At 40.7% G+C, this 15,466-nt stretch overlaps 1 protein-coding gene across 26 annotated transcripts in view; it reads left to right on the forward strand.

Moving 5' to 3' along the window:
- Positions 1 to 14,753: 14,753 nt before the first annotated feature.
- The window catches only part of Ppfibp1 (PPFIB scaffold protein 1), a 194,274-nt gene continuing 193,561 nt past the window's right edge, over positions 14,754 to 15,466 (forward strand). For 17 of the 26 annotated variants that reach the window (XM_087200242.1, XM_087200239.1, XM_087200241.1 and 14 more), the window contains exon 1: positions 14,783 to 15,012. The gene's annotated coding sequence lies outside the window, so the exon portion shown is untranslated. Of the gene's footprint in view, positions 15,013 to 15,039; positions 15,184 to 15,466 lie in introns of those variants that run through there. The other 9 variants (XM_087200253.1, XM_087200254.1, XM_013069218.3 and 6 more) reach the window with 4 other exon arrangements.

Below are 15,466 nucleotides of genomic sequence, written 5' to 3' on the forward strand. Positions count from 1 at the left end.
TAGCGCCAGCTCTCGCTTGCCTGTCAATGGAAGGTTAGCATATAAAGTGCAGTTCCTTCTCACAGAAAGCAGCCAGAGCTCTGTCAGTTTGGCACTGCACTTCACTCTTGGATTTACATCAAATCCGGTTCACATCTCAATCTGGATCTCTGCATTGCTGGTTTCTGTAGCACATCATGAGGAGGCCTGTAGCATGAATAGCACTTTGGCTAAGAAAGTGCATTGAGGTTCTGCCGACAAACAGGTCCTGAAAAATCCTAAACATTGCCTTAAGAAGAATTTGGTGTTAGAATTCAAGCACCCAGCACACCCTACCGAGGTCCTGAGTCTCACAGAACATGAGGAATCAGCCAGCTGAAGACAGGCAAGTCTGCCCATGTCCTACCAATTTCTCCAGTCACACAGAATACACTGAATCAGCCCTCTGCACACAGGAAGTTCATGCAGAAGACACCAAATGACCCCGCTGCAGACTGTCAGCCACCTGGTTTCACATTACAAAGACGCAGAGGACACCAGACAACCAGAGCAAGGTACTGAGTCCCGCTGTTCCCGGCCCAGAGATAGGGGCTTCTGAGCCATCGTCCCACTGCTCCTGGTCCAGAGGAAGGGGCTTCCTGGCCACCATCACTCCTGCTGCTCCCAGCCCACAGGAAAGGGCTTTTGGGTCACCATTCCTACTGCTGCTCCCCACCCCTATCCCACCTCAGCTAGCTCAGAGGAGGTAATCCATGCAGGTGCTAACAGCCCCCCGCCCCAGTCGAAATGAGAAAACACATAAATAAGTCTCAAAACAAGACTTCCAGATCACCTACAGCAACCCCAAAGGGAAATGAGATGGAACACTCTGATACTCAACCACCTGGACCCACTGAACTGGCAACAAAAGAGGATCTGGAAAAAATGAAATCAGAAATAATTTCTGAGATAACAGGAGAAATTGTGTCCCTAGTGCAAGACATGATTAATAAATCTAGAGAGGAGCTCAGGAACATGATGGAATCCCAATATAGGAAACAAATGGAATCCATAAAACTGATGAAAATAGATTTCCAGGACATGAAAAACTCCATTGAAAGTCTACACAGCAGAATGAGCCAATGTGAGGACAGAATTTCAGATATAGAAGATAAGATTGCAATTAGTGACCAGGAAAAGAAAAATTACTTCAAAATTCTAAGGGAACATGAGAAATCAATCCAGCAGCTGCTAGATGATGCAAAGAAGAATAACATAAGACTGATTGGAGTCAATGAAGAAACAGGAGAGAGTGCAGATGACATAAAAAATCTCTTCACAGAAATAATGGCAGAAAACTTCCCAAGTAGGGGAAAAGAGCTTGACATACAGATAAGTGAGGCATATAGGACTCCAAATAGCTTTGATCAAAAAAAATCTACACATAGGCATATAATTGTTAAGATTCCAGAAACTCAACAGAAGAACAAAGTTCTCCAAGCAGTCAGAGAAAAGAAACAAATCACATACAAAGAAAAGCCCATCAGAATCACAGCAGACTTCTCAACACAAACCATCAAGGCAGGAAGAGCTTGGAGTGACATATTCCAAGCTCTAAAATAAAACAGCCTCCAACCCAGATTGATGTACCCTGCAAAACTATCTTTCAAAATGGATGGAGAAATAAGATACTTTCATGACAAACAGTACCTTAGGAACTTCGTGAATATGAAACAAGCACTCCAAAGAATTTTACACAATATCCTAGGAACAGACATTGAGGATCACAACCCCATGAAGCAAAGCAGAGTGAACCCATCTACCATGACAAGAAATTAAATGTAAAGGGGAAGAACCCAACAAAAAGAAAAAGTCATGGCAATGATAAGTCAATACATTTCACTTATAACCATCAATGTTAATGGTCTCAATTCACCAATGAAAAGAAATAGACTGGCAGAAAGGGTCAAGAAGCAAAATCCAACAATATTCTGCATACAAGAAACACACTTAATTCAAAAGGAAACTCATAGACTGAAAGTTAAAGGGTGGAAAACAATACTCTATGCAACAGGAACCCGAAAAAAATCAGGAGTAGCTATCCTCTTTGCACATCAAGTAGATTTCAAACTAACACTGATTAAGAGAGACAAAGAAGGACACTACATCCTTCTAAAGGGAACAATCCAAGAGGAAGAGATGACAATCATAAATATCTATGCACCAAACACTAGTGTACCCAACTATATAAAACCAATATTAACAGACATGAAAAGTCATATATGCACTAATACAATTGTAGGGGGGGACCTCAACACCCAACTGTCACAAATAGATAGATCAACTAGACTAAAAATAAGTAATGAAATACAAGAACTTAATCGAACTCTTGAACAAATGAACTTAACAGATGTTTACAGAGTCTTCCACACCACAAAATCAGAATACATATTCTTCTCAGCTGCACATGGGTCATTCTCAAAAATAGACCACATACTCACACATAGAACATGTTTAAGTAAGTGCAAAGGAATTGAAGTTATCCCCTGTATATTATCAGACCATAGTGCGATGAAATTGGAGACCCATAGCAAAAGAAACTCAAAAAATTTCATAAACACGTGGAAATTGAACAACACACTTCTGAATGACCAATGGGTCCCAGAGGAAATTAAAGAAGAAATCAGACAGTTCCTTCAATTAAATGACAATGACAATACAACATATCAGAACATATGGGACACAATGAAAGCAGTCTTACGAGGGAAATTCATAGCAGTGAATACGCATATTGGGAAAACAGAACAAGCCCAATTAAACAACCTGATGCTGAACCTCAAGCTTCTAGAAAAAGAAGAGCAGGACAACCCCACAGCTCATACAAGGGAGAAAATTATAAAGATCAGAGGAGAAATCAATGCAATGGAGACTAAGAGAACAATACAAAAAAATCAATGAAGCCAAGAGTTGGTTCTTCAAAACAATCAACAAAATTGACAAACCTTTACCAAACCTTGTCAGAAAAATGAAAGAAAAGGCCCAAATCCGTGCAGTTAGGAATGAAAAGGGTGAAATTACAACACATCCAGCAGAAATCCAGAGGATCATCAATACCTACTTCCAGAACCTATATGTCAATAAGATGGACAACACAGAAGAAATGGACAGATTCCTAGATACATATGAATTACCAAAGTTGAACGAAGAAGACCTAAAAATTCTGAACAACCCAATATCAACCAATGAAATTGAAAATGTAATTAAAAACTTATCAACTAAGTAAAGCCCAGGCCCTGATGGCTTCACTGCTGAATTCTACAAGACATTTAGAGAGGAACTACTGCCGCTACTGTTTAAACTCTTCAATAAAATTGAAAGGGAAGCAATACTCCCAAATTCATTCCTGGAAGCAAGCATCACCTTCATTCTCAAAGCAGAGAAAGACCCAGCTGAAAAAGAGAACTATAGGCCAATCTCACTAATGAACATAGATCCAAAAATCCTTAATAAGATAATGGCAAACAGAATGCAGAAGATCATCAAGAAGATCATACACCCTGATCAAGTGGGATTCATCCCAGGGATGCAGGGATGGTTCAATGTATGAAAATCAATCAATGTAATACACTATATCAATAGAGCCAAGGACAAAAACCATATGATTATCTCCATAGACGCAGAAAAAGCATTTGACAAAATCCAACATGCATTTATGATAAGAACCCTACAAAAAATTGGAATAGATGGTCTCTACCTCAAACTGATAGAAGCTATCTATGAAAAAACAATAGCCAATATCATACTAAATTGTCAAAAACTGAAATCCTTCATGCTAAAATCAGGAACAAGACTAGGATGTCCACTATCACCACTCTTGTTCAACATAGTTCTGGAAACATTAGCCACAGCAATTAGACAAGAGAAAGAAATAAAAGAAATAAAGATAGGTAATGAAGAAGCCAAATTGTCATTATTTGCAGGTGACATGGTACTCTATATAGAAGACCCCAAGAACTCCACCAAAAGTCTTCTAGACTTAATAACCAAATTCAGTCAAGTAGTTGGTTACAAGGTCAACACACAAAAATCAATAGCTTTCCTCTACACAAATGACAGACTCACTGAAAGAGAAATAGGGCAAATAATTCCTTTCACAATACCATCCAAAAAACTGAAATACCTAGAAATCAACCTAAGGAAAGAAATCAAAGACCTCTTCTCTGAAAACTATGGCACTCTGAAAAGAGAGATTGAAGATGATAACAGAAAATGGACAGACATCCCCTGCTCCTGGGTAGGAAGGATTAATAGAGTGAAAATGGCCATACTTCCAAAACTGCTATATAGATTTAATGCAATTCCAATTGAGATCCCAGCAGCATACTTCACAGACCTCGAGAAAACAATCCAAAAATTCATTTGGAACAAGAAGAGACCCAGAATAGCAAAAGCAATTCTAGGTAACAGACATGGCAGGGGGTATCACAATCCCCAACCTGCAACTCTACTACAAAGCTACTGTTATAAAAACAGCATGGTACTCGCAAAGAAACAGACTTCAGGACCAGTGGAACAGATTAGACGATGCAGAACCAACGCCAGACACACTCAGCCATCTCATCTTCGATAAAGGAGCCAAACACCCTCACTGGAGGAAAGATAGCCTCTTTAATAAATGGTGCTGGAAAAATTGGGCTTCAACTTGCCAAAGATTAAAACTAGACCTGTATCTTTCACCATGCACTAAACTAAAATCAAAATGGATTAAAGATCTAAATATTAAAATAGAGACTCTGAACCAGTTGGAACAGAGGTTAGGTAGAACCCTTGAAGACATCGGTGTAGGAAAAGATTTTACGAAGAAAACCTCAGTTGCCCATGAACTAGCACAAACAATCAACAAGTGGGATCTCTTCTTATTAAAAGGCTTCTGCACAGCAAGAGAAACCACCAGCAGTGTGAAGAGACAACTCACAATGTGGGAAAAAATCTTCACCTGCTCTTCCTCAGACAAAGGTCTACTATCTCGAATCGATAAAGAACTTAAAAAGATCAGACCTCCCAAATTTAAAGACCCAATCCAAAAATGGGCATCTGAAATGAGCAGACATTTCTCAGACAAAGAAGTAGAAATAGCAAATAAATACATGAAAAAATGTTCAACATCACTGGTCATTTGAGAGATGCAAATGAAAACAACGCTGAGATTCCACCTCACTCCAGAAAGAATGGCTGCTATCATGACATCAACCAATAACAAATGCTGGTGGGGCTGTGGGGAAAGAGAAACCCTGCTCCTCTGCTGGTGGGAGTGTAGCCTGGTGCAAGCACTGTGGAAATCAGTATGGAGATACCTCAAAGAACTAGGACTGGAAGTCCCATTTGACCCCACTATTCCACTGCTGGGGATCTTCCCCAAAGAATTAAAAGAATCATACCACACTGATATATGTGCGCCCATGTTCATAGCAGCACAGTTTATAATAGCTAAAACTTGGAAACAGCCCAAATGCCCATCAACTGGAGATTGGATAAAGAAAATGTGGTTTTTTTAATAAAATGGAGTACTACTCAGCCATAAAAAATGAGAAATTAGAGACTTTTATATCTAAGTGGATGCACATTGAGGTGATACTCTTAAGTGAAATAAATAGGACACAGATGTGTAAATACCAAATCGTTTCTCTGGTGTGAGAAACTGAAAGTGTAACTAAGGACTAAATGTATAATAGGTCATGTGAAATAGGAAGAAAAGGGGCAAAGGGGAAGGAAGTGGGAGGGCTAGGGGAACGGATAGAAGGGAATGAGAGTAATATGAGAAAATGGAAAAATAGGAACAAAATCTTTGTAAATAGGAATGGAGGGGTTGAAGGGAGGGCTGGGCAAGGGTGAAAAATAAGAACCAAGAGAGACTATGTAAAGGTGCAAATTTCCAAAGATGAATGTCATTATATTGTATACCTAAAATGTAGCAATGATTAGAATGAATAATCGATAATGTAAAATAGGAAGAAAAGGTCCAAAGGGGTAGGAGTAGTGGGAGGGGCAGGGGAAAGGAAAGAAGGGAAAGGAAAAATGATGAGAAATGGAAAACATGGAAATAAAGTCTTTGTAAATAGGGAAGGGTGAAGGGCTTGAAGGAAGGGCTAGGAATGGGTAAAAATAAGAACCAAGATGCATTATGTAAAGGTACAATTCCCAATGAGAAATGTAATTGTGTTGTATAGCTACAATGTACCAATAAAATAATTTAATTTAAAAAAAAGAGTTCAGAATAGAAAAACATAAAGGACATTCAAATTTTTTTTAAATTAAAAAAAATAAAATAAGGAATTTTCACCTCATTTCAGAATAAAACTTGTTCGTCCAGTCCATTTCATTCAGAGAAGGAAAAATGCTCTCCCACTTGTTATCTCATTTCAATTCTGAACATAAGTTAAGCCCTTTCAAGTAAAAATGAAGGTACATATTCAGATTATCTCAGGTGATAGAGATTCAACACAAGACCTGAGGAATGAATGAAATGCAGAAAATTACTGAACCATCAACCATTACTAAGAACTATAACATGGTTCAGGACTCGACAGTCATTCAACCATTCTATCATTCTTATAACTTACCTTCTCTTAAAAGCACAGAGTCTAATCCCAAACTGGGTTGTATTGTGGTACTTCTTACCTATGAGATCTTGGCCAAGTTATTTAAATTCTCTGTGACTTAGTTTCCTTATTTGCAGAATGAAACAGATTTCACAGGCTTTAAGTTAATCAGATTTAAACCACTTAAAATAATGTCCAGCATACAGAAATCGGTATATATTTGTTTTTACCACTATCATTTTTGTTACATTGTTAGTTATTTCTGTGACTACTGTCTGTCCACTATCTCCATGGGGTCCACTGTCTCAGGACTTCTGTTAACTTTATTTTTTTTTTAATTAATTTATTGGTACATTTTATTGGTACATTTTAGGTATATAATTCGTTTACATTTATCATTGGGTGTTTGTACCTGTACATGATATATCTTGGTTCTTATTTTTTTCCCCATTACCTGTGCACCCTTCACCCCCTCCACCCTTCCCTACTTACATAGATTTCATTTCCACTGGACTTGTTAACTTTATGTGACACTCATTGTCTATCCCCTTTGGCTTTGTGTTTTGCTTATATTAATGGCTTTCTTTTGATCTCATTTTCTGTACCTCACACTTCTATTTCCTCATGCTTCTGTTTATGTGTTTTATTGTATGTGTGACTTTGCTTCTGTTCTACTCTTTTTTTTTTTTTTTTTTTTTGGTATGGGGGATCGAACTCGGGTCCTTGTGCTTGCGCAGCAGGTGGCGAAACCACTGAGCCAAATCCCTGGCCCTTCCGTTCTACTCTTGTCTGGTTTTCTATGCCTCACATTCAATGTCTCACAAGATTTGATTGGGCTACTTAATGACTATGCAGTATGGACCTCTGCCGAGAAGGCCTTGGGGGTAGCAACATCCAGGGTTCATTGATCTACTTGAGTATCCTCTTTCTTTCACATGATTGCCATCCCATTTATAGATGGAGAAGCTGAAACTTAAAAATGCCAAGCGAAAGGACTACTGTGTTTTTCAGTGGTAGAATGCTTACCTAGAATACCTAAAGCCCTGGGTTCCATACCCAGCACTGAAGGAAAAAACAAAAAACAGGCCATGAAAGGTCTTATTACTAAGAGTACACACTTTATTTAAGTTTACCAAAGAAGGGGTGCTATTTCTTACACTTCCTTTTATAGAATTGGTCACAGTATTTTTTTCATAAATGGCACTTTGTGAGAAGTGTTTCTATGGCTATTACATAATATCTCAGAATTCAAGCAATGGAGTCAAATAAAAGTATCTAAGGAGAAATAAAAGTAAAGAGATTTAAACATTTAAAATACAGACATAAGAGACAAATGGATTAAAATGCATTTGCAGGTATATACAAGATGGATTATTACCATCCATAAAGAACAAAATCATGTCATTTGCAGAAAACAGATGAAACTGGAGGAGATCATGTTAAGCAAAATAAGCGAGGCACAGAAAGACAAGTTTTACGGGCCGGAGATTTAGCTCAGTGGTTCTGGTGCCTGCCTCACAGAACAAGGACCTGAGTTCGATCCCCGGTACCAAAAAAAAAGAAAGACAAGTTTTACATATTTGCTCTTATATGTGAAAACTGAAGAAAAAAACCCCAAAAGGTGACTTGAAAGTAGAAAAGGGACTATGTTAAGGAGGGAAAATGACCTGACAGAGCGGGGAAAGGAAAAGGCAGAAGGGAGGGTGGACATGATCAAAACATTATGTATGTATATAAATGTTTGATCCCCGGTAACAAAAAAAAAGTCACACTGAAACCCATTTAATTTGTACAATTAATATGTTGTAATAATTATGATAAAATCATTTCAATTTTAAAAAGGGTATCCCATTTAAAAAGACAGATATGGTAAAGTGATAGTTGAGACACTTTCTCTTTGCTTCTTTAATACCCTGACTAGTTTAATAAACATAGATCAAATACTGGACATTGAGATGTTGCAGCATCAGCATCCTTCTGTGGAAAGGGTTTTCTAAAGATAGAATCATGCTTCTGTATAGCTCTGGAAGAACAAGAGAAAGCTGCATAAAACCCAGTTTTTACAAGTCCTAGGAGACAGATGCTCCAGCCCAAAGATTTATTTATCAGTGACCTGTTTAACTGATTAGGATAAGTCCTTCAGTAAAACCATTTGTTTAAACTAGTTGTCCCATTCTCATCTTATATCTGCTTTAGCTAAAACTCGTTCCACTTAGTCTTCTTAGACAAAATTTTCTGAAGTTAACATGTTATCTTAAAATGTGAATCCTAATGAAGTAGAAGAATTGTAGTTACCAATTAAGAGGGACTAAATAAAGAAACAGTAAATTTAACAATTTTTCAGTAAAAAGGTGAGGAAGGTAGAAGTAATGATTCAACCTGAGGCCTAGGAATCATTCATACATGGCACTGGTCCAGGGAATGAAGTGCACCACAATGTCAAATTGAGTAACTCTGATCAGTAGTGAACCATAAAATATTATTTGAAATGAGCCTTACTTAATATTGTGGCAGGTGAAAATCAAAGGAGAGGTTATTGGTTATAAGTAATGCTCATCAGTTGATTGAGCATGTTTCTAAAACCTCTAAAGAAGTGTACACAGTGCACATCAGTAGGAAGAATGGCTGTGACCTGTCACCTCTGGGGAGATCTGACAGCTTTGGGAAAAGCTTGGCCTGCTTGAAACAAATGCTATACAGATCATCTGTAGGTAATGGAAAACAGGAATGTCTCCTGTGCATTAAAAAGGGTGGCATTCTATCTTGATGGCTGCTCTCAGAATATAGGAACCTAACTTTTATTGAACATAGGATCTTTACCATATTGCCAAGGCTGGCCTTGAACTCTAGGCTCAAGCGACCCTCCTGTCACTGCCTCCTCAGAAGCTGGGTCTACAGGTGCATGTCACTACACCTGGTCCACCTAACATGTCTTTTAGAAAATTTAAGTTTGTATTGGGGTTGTTTAGAAAATTTAATTTTTTTGAACATTAATCAAAGGCCATGAAAACAATCATTCTTATTTTTAATTCTTTCAACTTACAAATGGACAGATGAATGAATTGGGTACAACTGGATTTTTTATCTAATAAGTAACCAGAGAATAACTGTGGGTTGCAAAGAAAAAGTAATTAAAATAAGACTCCTTGGTGCAAGATACTGTGATTATTTCTAGCCTGTCTCTACAGATAGGAAGGAGGCTGGATTCCCAAGTTAAATTAGTAGTGATAGCTGAATCGTGGCTTAGTATCCTTTATATGCTAAAGGATATTCAAATAGTGTCTGCGTTATCACCATGCCATGCTTACAATAAGACAGAACAAGCAGCAATTTTCTTTAGAAGGAAATCCAAAACCTAGCTTGTTTCACTTGGATTTCGTTCATGATTTCTACCATGTGTTTAACCCACTCTGTTGCCAACATGACTAGGATGAGAATAATTTGAGGCTCTACAATCCTGTGTGATCAGTCTGGTTAAGTTATTATGGAACTGCTAAAGACACCCCATAGCAGGTTAGGAGCAAAAGACAGCATTCATATTCATTCAACTTTTATTGAATGTTTATAGCACAAAACAAGGTTCTAGATTCCATAAACATGAAATGATGTAGCATCCTGCCCTCAATGACAACAAGGAACTTATAGTCAGTGCAGGACATAAACCATCTGTAAAAATAATGGTACAACTGCTTTATGTAACAAGAAAACAAAAAAAGTTTACTCCTGACCTATTATGTATCAGGCAATGTGTTCGTGCCTATGACATCTCATTGCATCTTTGCAAAAACTCTGGGAGGTGGACTTTAGTGGAAACTGCCAAAAATCTTTCATAACTGTGGACATGTTATTAGGGAATAGGGCTGTAAAGTAATTCAATTTGTGCAGTGTGGGCATATGAAGACGAATGGAAGCTAAATTAGAGGTAAGTTGGAGACCAGGATATAAAGTGTGAATGCCGTTCAAGAGAGTTTGGGTTTTGTTCCTGGTAAATGGGAAGTTGTTCAAATGTCTTTAAAGTAGTCAAAAGCGATCAAGGCTGTGCTTTAGACAACTGCCTCTGGAAACCTGTAAAGACCAGGTGGCAAATGACAGGGACCTGATGCGTGGGGAGAGCTTTGGTTGGTGTTCGTATCTAAACAATTCAAGTTGGGAAGGTCTCTTCAGGCCTGCTCAGGTGCATGTAGGGTGGGGCCAGTAACAAGAAGACTCAGCTTGTTCTGTCACTCAAGATGGCAAAACTAACAGAGGGTGAATTGTGGACAAGTAATGCTTTAGATATACAAAGGAAAAAATAGCTCTGGAGTCCAGCTGACCTTGGTTTCAGTCCCAGTTCTGGGTGTTCTGGAACAATTTATTTACATAATCTTGCTGGGCTTTTGATTCCCTGTTATAATGCACCCACCTCCTTATACAATAGTTAGGGCAGGGGATTTAGCTCAGTGGTTTTGCCGTCTGCTGTGCAAGTGCAAGGACCCAAGTTGGATCCCCAGTACCAAAAAAAAAAAAAATCTACTTTTCTTCAGAAAAGGCCCCTTCCCCACAGGGACAGACCAGTTCATTGATATCAAAGGTAAGGCAGATCATAAAAAGACTAGGGAGCAAATAGTTATCTAGACCTACAGAGCTATGGAATATTGAAACCACAGATGTGGTAGACAGACACTTCCATAAAGCCAGATAGGTCCTCAATATCAAGAAAGTTTTGGATTCTGCTCTTAGCAGCCACCGTTTTGCTTTTGCAGTAGTGTCCTGATTCTTTGCCATTTCCCCAGGCCCATGGTTTCAATGTGTTTATTGAAGTGTTCGACTGTTTTAAAAATGAAATATTACCATGAGGCCTAAGTTTAGAACAGATAAAAGCTGTAACTCCAGAGTGGGGATGGAGGCTGAGACGTCGCCCATGGTCTCCTTCCCTACCCCTCAGTATAAGCCCTGGTTTGAACACTGCTGCTTCAAATCTGGCCTGTTTTCAGCTTTCCTTTGGAATCTTTTGTTTTCTGCACTCGGATGGCAGCTGTTATCATTCCAGCTGCAGAGGGATGGAAGGCAACTTCCTGTTATTTTATCCTGCCATCTCTGTGGGGGTGGACATTCCTTCCCTCATCTCCTGCTGCTGGCTGTAGTTTTGGAAGAGTATGAGCCAGGAGGCAGTTATCCTGTTTCTAGGTTGGAAAAATGGCCTGTAGCCACTGTGTGAAGGCATGTGGGGACAAGTTAGGCAACAGGCACTGACAGACAAGTGTGTCCCTGACTGAGGGAGGATAGATTCATGACAATGAGGGAGGCTGCAGATATCTCAGGGACCTGCAGATATCTCAGGAAGTTAAGGGTTGATGAATGAACGATGAGTGCGTAGAACCAAACAGAGAAAACGATGACCATCGTAGAGGAAGAAGAAAACATAATTGATATTTTGAATGAAAGATTATTTGGGGTACAAACATCTCCACATCTGTAAAATCTCAATAATCCTTACACATAACCTTAGACATAGGTATTATCAGTACTATTTCAGAGGAGGTAACTGAAGTTTCAGATGGACGTTTTTGGATGACTTGCCCCAAGTTAACCGAAAGTAAGTGGCAAAGCACCCCCATCCCCTTTTTCTGTTTATTACTTTTTCTCTCATTGCTGAGACAAAATACCCAACATCCAAAGTTAGAGGAGAGAGGATTTAATTAGCTCATAGTCTGTAGAGGTCTCAGTCCATAATCAACTGGCTCCAAGGCAGAGTGGCACATGGAAGAGGGGCAAAAGTTCATGGTGGTGGAAGACCACAAAAACAAGAGACCTTAACAGCATCTTTCTGCCCCTTTTATCCCATCCGTACTACCAGGATTAGGGTGGTGCCAAACCACTCATGTGTAGTAATCACACACTGTTAATCCCAGCATCACACATTCCAGATTCAGCCACCTCTGAAAAAGAAAGCCCTACCTCATACATGAGGCTTTGTGGGGGGACATCTAAACAAACCATAACAAGCACATAGTTAAGACATGGCAGGGCCAGGGATTTAGCTCAGTGCATCTGGCGCCTGCCTTGAAAGCGCAATGACACGAGTTCAATCCCCAGTTCCCAAAAAAAAGACATGGCAGAGGACTTTAATTAGACTTTGAGAAGAGTAAGGGGTCAAGTGACATAAAAAGGGGAGAACACGAAGGAATCTGTGACTAGACCTTTTTGACTAGAGCAGAGGGACTCCCAGGAGTGAAGTGGGAGATAACGGGAATCAGCAAACAGAATCCCAAAGAGACAGTTTCAAGAGGCTAGCTGAGAAGCACAGGGAAAGATGTGGATAACAAAAACACTGTTTTAGAAAACTCATCTGGTAGTGGTAGAGAGAAAGAATTAAGAGTGAGGAATCAATGGAGTCAGGAATACAAGCAGGTGAGTTTGGAATTGTGTAGGTCAGACAAATAGCACAATAATAAGATAAAGGTAGGTGTGAGAGTAGTGGCCCAAGTTTGTTTTTTGAAGCATCATAGTGTTTGAAAGAATGTGTGGGTATGGACACTCAATTCTTCAGACACAGCAAGAAAAAATATTTTGGAGTCAAATTGTAATAGGCACTGCGAAGTGGAACTTTAATAGTTTTTTTGTTTTGTTTTGTTGTTTTTTTTCCTTTAAAGATAAATGGCTTCTTGAGGCCTAGGGCATAAACAGCTTTCCCCTTCTTGGTCCAGATGAATGAACAGAATATGAGGCTGACACCAGGAAGCCTGGGGGCCAGTTTCCTTTCCACAAGAAAGGGGACCATGGACTGAAGATGCCTAGAAGTGATAAAGTAAGTGAAAAGGTCTGAATTAGCTCCCTGTGCTCCCCTCTCCTCTGTCCCTTACCATAAAAGACCCCTGCCCACATGTACACAGTGAGATGGTGATTTGAGGCAAATAGGTGCCTCCATCTCCTTGGAGCCAGCCTTGAATAAATCCTTTTTCCTTTTTACCCATATATATGGACTCCTTTGACTTGATCAGTGTCAAGCAGACTAACCTGACTGTGAAACTAAGTGGCTGGTAACAAAATCAACCTTGGTTTCAATCTTTCCTAGGCGACCTGGAGTAATTTACTTATATAACCTTGCTGAGCCTTTTAATTCTTAGGTTAAATACAAGTAACACTCCGTGTGTAGGACGGTTGTGAAGGTTACCAGGGACACAATGGTGGGTTCCGGGATCCTTCTGCAGTTTTTGGCAGAAGACTGAAATGCATGACATATCATCATAGAACAATAAAAACCAACAGAAAGTCAATAATTAATTGATTGTACTTCCAGAATATGATGGGTAATATGCTACCTCTATCCCTTATACAAAAAGCCAGCTTCCCCCTATTTAAGTCTGTTTTAGGTCAAATATGGGGGTAAATTGAAAGAAGGTCTCCCTGAGAATCTTTGTTTTCTAGGCCAAAGGGGTTCTATTGGGTGATATCTCTCAAGGGTAAATGTTAACTCATTCCTATTCACTCTTAATTAACTACTAGCTCAGCCACTGAAATTGGTTCCATTCAAAAGTCATCATACTCACATGCTTTGTTGAACTCAGTTATGTGTTTTCTCCCCCTCCTCTTTTCCAATTGTGTATTAAAACAGCAACCTTAAGGTTCTTAAAAAGAATTCTTTTTAACTCTCAAAGATTCCATTTTATTTCCATGGGAAACTTGTATGGTGTGATTTTTCACAGCTAAAATCAAAAGCAGCCACATGGTTGATAACACGGACAGTTACCAATTCAGAGCTGGGTGGGCATTTCTGGGATTCCCTTCTCAGTCACGGCCAAGTTACTTCTGAAGTTTGAAGTTCTCTTCTGAGGGAACACACAGCGGCCCCGGGACGGAAGGGAGGAGCACGCCGGGCGCACCCCGCGGGTGCTGGGTTTAACTCTGGCCATTTTCCCATCACACGCTCCAGGGCTCCCAGCTGTCAGAGACACAGGAGCAATTGTTTTGTCTGAAAAGGGCGGCTTGAGTGGGTTGGTTCTGTTTCTGATCCCGGATATAGTAAACATCCCAAGGAAAGTTTAAAACACCCAGGTTCCGCCCCATCTCCTTAACTCCCTCCCTCCCTCGGGGACAGCAGGAAAGGCAGCGCTTCCTTCCACACCCACTTCCAGCCAGTTCTTGCAGGCCGCGGAAAGCGCTTGGCCCTCGACGCCGCTGAGTGACTCTCCGCGCGGCCAATCAGCGCGCTGGAGGCCGGCCGCCCCGCCCCCGGCCGCTCGGCGGCTCCTTCCTCTGGGAAGCGCAGAGCGGCGGTGGCGGAGGCACCTGGGCCGGGCGTACGGGCTGTAGCTGGGTGCGTACGGGCTGTAGCTGGGTCCGCCCGGATTCCGGTCTCCGGGGCCGCTGGTTGTGGACCTCGGAAAAGCCTTCGTGCCGTTCGCGCTGCGTCGGGGCTGTGGCTGGACGCTCGGGGAGCCCGGCGTCGGGAGCGGACCGGCGGCGTGCTACCCAGGTAAGCGCCAGGCCGGCCGCGCCCCTCCTCCTCCCGCCCGGCTCGGGCGCCTTCGGAACAGGCGCGGGTGTAGGAAGGACTGTGGGCCCAAGCGTCACTGAGAAGCACCTCTGAGGGGACGCTCCGGCCGGGCTGCGCCTCGGATCCCGCGGTCGGAGAACTGCCTGAGAGGTGTGGAAATGGCAGGGGGTTTATGAATCGTTCACTCAAAAATTAAGCTCTTGGAGAAAAAAAGTTTTGTATTGTGTTGGAATTTTTGTGTTTGTATTGTGTGAGAGTATCCATGTTATTGTTCTTTGTCGAAGTAAAATGCTCTTTTCTGTAGTGCAGTCCAGAAGTGAGGGATTTCTTGGGGTGTATTTCTTCTGTGGTTGCCGAGACACTGGTCTCTGGGCACTTCTGGAACGCTGTGGTCACGTCTGGATTCGAACCCAGACCTGAGGACACCGACTCT

Source organism: Heterocephalus glaber, unplaced genomic scaffold (genome assembly GCF_053883595.1).
Source record: "Heterocephalus glaber isolate CG9 unplaced genomic scaffold, H.glaber_assembly_v1.0 deba00001733, whole genome shotgun sequence".
NCBI classification, from domain to species: domain Eukaryota; kingdom Metazoa; phylum Chordata; class Mammalia; order Rodentia; family Bathyergidae; genus Heterocephalus; species Heterocephalus glaber.